Genomic DNA, 6,057 nt, shown 5'->3' on the forward strand with positions numbered 1-6,057 from the left:
TGCAGCGCACCAAGCGGGCGGAGTCTCATAACATCCGGTTTCGGTTTCAACGCGCGCAGTTTGAATGGCTGCATGCGCTGCGCCTCGCTGCCTGGGACGACTTCCGGTTCCGGTTTCAGGGGCGCGCGGTTTGAATGTTAGCATACGCCGCGCCCCGCTGCGCCGTTGGCAGCGTGTAATTAAATAGATTTCGAGTGCTTTTGACCAGCCATGAACGCAGCTGCATCACAGCCTTTGCCAAATATTAGCACTCTACAAAAGACACCAGGTTTTGAGTGAAATGAGAACATTTATTTTGTGCAACATAAACAAAGCCGTGGGATGCGGAAGATGGTTCCTGGCCTCCTGCTCAAGGTGATCCTGTTGCGGCACCACGGCACACAGCAGGTGTTGCCGACGGGTGGCATCACCTGAAAAATTCGCAAGTATGGTCATTCTCAGTCACCTTATATTGTAACTCTGTAAACAGTGAAAAGGTGCGAAAGCGGCGAGGGAACGAAATTACGAGCGGAGTAAATATGTTTTTGCGAAACTCGCGTGCTGAACGTCGTTGCGCAAAGTACAATACACATACCGTACTACACGGCAGATACCAATCATCTTTTTGCAAGCATTTCTACATTCCCCGACGTTATTGTCTACCTTCTAAAACCTAGGTGGACAGCAGAGTACGCGGTTTGTTCGAGAATATTTCGTACAAAGACGGCCACAACACGGACTACGAACCAGAAGTACGCAATGTGTTAGGAGCACTGAGAAATACACGGGTGCAACGTATGTTTTAAGAAGCATAGAAAAATTAAACTATCGGCGCAACAGTTCTTGGTTTTCAAGCTCTTAAGAGTTTAGAAAGCCCGACGCGTTGCCTTTTCTTGCCGGTTTTCAAAAGCGCATCCCTGTGTTGTCAATGCACGGGCGAAATGTGCGTTTCCACGAGCGCAGATAACGGACTCTTTCACACGTACTACATACATACATATGTACTACAAGAGTAACGTTTTTGAGCTTTTCGTGCGTCATCTTTTTTTTCCACCAGTCTTGAAAACTACGGTCCCGTACTTGCTGCGCGGGAACGGTCGTCTTCGCCGTTCGCCCACTTTCAAAAAAGTACATTTTAACTTTACACCGACAAATGTCACCCATAAGAAGTTACATATTGTCGGGGGCCATACAAAAACGTGACATCCCGAGAAAGCGCGAAACCAAGCAAAACTAACCGCTAGGCACAGCGCGTCGGGCCACAGGCCGTGGGCAGGTTTTTTTTTTTTTTGTTTCTACGCACCGACCGGCGAGGCTGCATCATGCAGCATCATTCCTCCCGCCGCTTCCGCCACGGCGTAGGATGACACAGCGTGCGCGCGCCCTTCACAACTGCGCCGGCGTACTAAGCTAGAGTGCTCGAAATGCAGCGTAATTTTGCATAAAGTGCTTGAAATGTAGCGTACTTTTGCAAAAACAAAACATTCCTTCCTTGACGTTGTCACAAACTGCAAGAATGCCGTGAACAACAGCCGGCTGGCCACAGAGCCAGCGCGCCGCTTCACGAACTGCAGACAGGCAACGGCGTCCGGCGCGGCCGCCTTAATTGCATGCAATACAGCGCACTTCCACAAATAAACATTTCTCACCTTGCCGCCGTCATAAACAGGAAGAGTTCTGCGTCGAAGGGCAAGAGAGACGAAAAAAATTGCGGTCTGTCCGCACGAGCAAATACGCCGCACGCTTTCACGCGCACAAAACAGCCCCCACGAAGCTCCGTTGTCTGCCACTCGGATGGGCATAGAGTAATATAGAAGTAAAGAGCGGACACTCCCGTAGGCCCCAGCGGCCGACTTTTGTGCACAGCGCACCTAGCGGACCCGGGGAAACGCACTGGCCTCAGAGATGATAGGCCTAAGCAGGAATCTTGGAGGCTCTACTGTCAAAACCTGGTGGTGGGCATCTGCCCTTGACGCAGCTTTGTTGCCTCTTTGGAAGTGCTTAGGAAGAGCCGCCGCCGCCGCCTTTAAGGCCGACAGCTGCAGCTTCTTGTTGGACAGTTCACGGGGTGGAAGAAACAACCGTCGCAGCACCACAGCAGTACACAAAACGGACGTGCCCACGAAGCTTGCAGACGCCGCAAAAAAATACAGCCGCTCACACCGTCGGTCCGTCGCACACTGCCGCCTGGGCGTGCTTGCCCGTTGGCTTGACGCACTTAAAAGACGCCGCTGTTGCTGACGTAACTGCGGCCGTAGGCGCGCAGCGCACGTCACTGCAAGCCAAGATATGCCAAGACCATACTCTTTTTCCTTTTTTTATTTGCACGTTCAGTGCCATCTGGCGGAAACGGGGAAGCGCCGAACTCGGCCGCGAAAGGGCCCGAGTGTCCGCTCTTTACTTTTATGTTACTCTATGGGATGGGTCTGAGCCGCCGCGCCGGCTACCCGCCCGCGCGCGCGCGCGCGTTTAGAGACTGGTGGCGCCATCCTGGAGTTGGAAGATTATCTAGTGGAGGAGGAGGATTTCGCGTCATTTCCTGGGGCCAGATTTCGCCGAGTGTCCGCTCTTTACCAATATCTTTCTCTATGGTTTCCTTGCCGGCTTTATATTGAGCGATGCCGCGAGCAGCGGACATTCGTAGTTCGACGACCGACGAGCGCGCTTGTTGCTTACGCCGCCACCGAGTGAGTCAGTTCTTTTGCGGGCGCAAGTCAGCCGAAATAAAGAGCTTCGTTTCCAAGACTGGTTGGTGTCTTCCTGACCGCTGGACTGCCGTCACTACAACGTGACACTATTGTGACTACTTGTTGTCGCGCTGCCAAAGACGAACAAAAGTCCAGCCTCAGTTTCTGCTCTCATCCAAAACAACGAATTCGCATAAACCTTGTGTCTGCCGGCGTGAAGATCTTCACACTACCGCAGTTATTCACGCAAGTGCGGAAACTATAAACGCAGCACACAATAGAGAGCAGACAGAGCGAGCGCCTAACTAAGAATGAACGACGGCAAATGGTTTCAATTCCACTAGTGCATGTCCAAATTTTTCGCCGCTTCACGTTGCAGTACTTGTGCCTAGAGCTATACCAAAAGCAAGTTGCATTGATGTGCAGTAATTTGTAGCAAACCGTTTTATTTTTTCAGTAGGTAATCTACTTTAGCTAAAACGTATTTTATCTGAAGCCTAGAGTAAGTTTCAATGGTAGGAAAACAAAACTTGCCCTCATTCAGGCTCACGCATGGAAGGAGTGGAAGCTCAACCAAAAATGTAAGTCCCTCCCGTATCCATTCGTGAGGCAATGCGGGTACATTCTGCTGCGGAAAAAGGCGAGATAAAAACGGCCTAACGCTTTTTGTTAAGATGTAGTGTCGATGAAAATTGTGCTGATCGAAAAAAAATTACGTAAACCGTACTGGTCGTTAACCAAATATCTTAATAAATATAGCACTATTGTCCGCCGCATATTTAGCATCCTGTGAGTAGCGATGACTGCCCTCAGTAGCGTTCGAACACAATACCTTTTATTGGTCCAGTAAGTTTGATTTCTACAAGCTGCAACGCCTCCTAATTGGAAGCTCGATTGAGGTAGTGGTAAAATTAACAAAGCGCCTTCTTGGTGAATAAAGCACAGGAACTCTCAAAGAGTACAGAAGACACCTTTTCACAGGAGCTTCGAGTACGTGGCAAATCCCAAGTTTTCTAAAGTTCAGCAACAAGGAGAAAATGTGGCGAAGCAGCAGCAGCTGATGTTGGAGTTGAGCCCTTATGAAAGGCTCCGGCCGACGCTTAATCACTATACTAGCACTACGCAGTCATTTGAGTGTATTTTCGTGACACAGTGGTTAGCACGCTGTGCTAGCCTCCCGTCTGCCAACGTTTTGGTTCACTGACTGGTGTCGGCCCTTTACGGAACACTTAGGGCCCTGCGAGACCATTCATTTTATGCTGCTTCTTCTGTGGGGCTGGGCGCTTCCAGAACATACGCAAAGAAATGTTTCAATAAATTGCACTGGGATTCCCACCTAATAGAGATAAAGAAATGGAGAGAATTTCCTAAATATTCCAATTATAAAACGGATGAGGTAATTGTTTCGCTACTATGGTATGCAAAAAATCAAGAAATTTGAAGTGGTCACCGCAGCGGTCGCTTAGTGGTATCAGCATACTCCTCGCATTTGGGAGGTGCGGGTTTCGATACCAGTACCTTCGGGTACCCACCGGTGATGAAATGATTACAAGCTTGCCGCTGCCTTGTGCTCGGCCTCTTTAAAGGGATACGGGTCTTTGACCTCACCTTGTGAAATGCAGACTACCCTGTGCACTGGCGCACTTTGGCCAGAGCTGCTCTTGCGCCATAAAAATGTATCATAATTAAGAGCATTGAAAGGTAACACAAATATAATGCCTGCAAAAAGCAGTAATAATTATTTCTTTTGTCAAGTACCAACTATTTTATCACATTCCCCCCTCAATAAAAAAATAAACACACTGGAGACAATTTTATCGTAAAATTGGTAAACTCTCCCGCCGTCTACTCAATAATGCATCTAAAGCGTTTACCAAAGTTAATGTTCATTTATGTGACAATCAAAAAAGGATTAAGTGTTATTAAGCGTTACTAAGGAATAACGAACGCAATGACTCACCTGCTTGTTCTATATTTGCACCCTCATTCACTTAATCGTTTACCGCTATTACACCTCCCGTGTCTGTCCTCTGCACGGTCTTTTAATTCTTTCATGTTGGGAAATATTTCAGGGCTATATTTTAGAGCTGCTCGAAAAGGACTTTTAAAAGAGCATATATCTGGGGGCCTGATTTTGTTGACTTCTGTTCTTCTCCCTCACCCCATTGGGTACATAAGGATTTTTTTGGCGCCAAAACTCAAATTTTATTAAACAACTTTTATTAGCAAATGTAGATGTCTTCAAACTTGAACGCATCTCTGAAAGGAATTTCAACACGCTAAGCTGCATGCAAATCTTTTCAGGTTCAAGGTCAATATTAATATTTATCTCGATATATTTCGAGTTTGTGCGAGTAAGGCAAGTTTTTTTTATATGTGCAGTCTACGGGCACAGGACTCCTGATCCCTCACCTGGAATTGTCAATGGAAAAGAAACAATCCGGACCTCGATGCCATGGACACTAAGCTTTTGTGGTCGTGGTGTTAATTCTCCAATCAGCTTGCTGTTTAAAACTCCGGTAGTAAAGTACACATGACGGCGTAAAAAAACTTCACAGAATAAACCACTCGAAGCACGCTGCCCACTTTGAACTGTTAGTCGCTTTGCGTTGAAGATATTCATGTTATAAACAGTGTGACAAGGTTTTCCAAGAGCCAAGTAACTGCTCGGATACTGCCTTTCCCAGTCTAGGTGAGCGTTTCAATTTTTTTGCAGGCTTCTAATAATCTCGTAAACTCAAGCCGAAAGCAACACGTCAATAAGACAACTCGCAACTCATGGGAATTATTTTACAATTACGCGCTTTTATGCGCAAAAATATTTTGTATACCATCCTTCATAACATTCACTCCAACTGAAACGGGGCAATGTTAGCTATTTAAGCGAATCCATCATAACCCAGTGCGTTAAGCGTAGACTTACGAATGAAATAGTTCGGAAATTCAACCCCAACCTCCCGAGGCAGTGCAGTAATTATCGTTTAATCAAAACATCCTCTACGCAATCTTTTCAAAGCCAGCTCATGACTAGCATTTTTGTGTACATCTTCAAGCGCGCGTTCCCAGGTAAAGTTGACTGCATATGAAGGTAAAATACAACACTATGTTGGGCGCAGCTGCGAAAACTTCAGGCCTCTCGACCCTGCTGCAGCTAGATCTCAGTCGTGCATACGCGAAGATTGCGATCAGTGGTGTTCCTTCTTCACACAAGTCTTGCCTCACATGCGTGAGACGATGCAAATCTGCCCCAATGCTAATTTCTTACTTCGATGCAGGTGCAGCTCCATATAAAAATACACGTGGACGTGTTTTCTTTTCCAGCGGAAACATTACCACTAACTGACTGATCATAACAGTTGCTCACTGCTTCCGAGTGTGTTACGCAACCTCT

The 6,057-nt window shown here is 47.1% G+C and overlaps 1 long non-coding RNA gene across 1 annotated transcript; it reads right to left on the bottom strand.

Annotated features, from left to right (window-relative positions):
* Positions 1 to 269: 269 nt before the first annotated feature.
* On the bottom strand, positions 270 to 1,766 carry LOC149328506 (uncharacterized). Its single transcript, XR_016285656.1, has 2 exons — positions 1,629 to 1,766; positions 270 to 410 (listed from the first exon to the last, which is right to left on the bottom strand). It is a non-coding gene; the product is annotated as an uncharacterized LOC149328506 (long non-coding RNA).
* Positions 1,767 to 6,057: the final 4,291 nt, after the last annotated feature.

The sequence above is a fragment of the Amblyomma mixtum genome, chromosome 9 (assembly GCF_055824585.1).
Source record: "Amblyomma mixtum isolate Tamu chromosome 9, ASM5582458v1, whole genome shotgun sequence".
NCBI classification, from domain to species: domain Eukaryota; kingdom Metazoa; phylum Arthropoda; class Arachnida; order Ixodida; family Ixodidae; genus Amblyomma; species Amblyomma mixtum.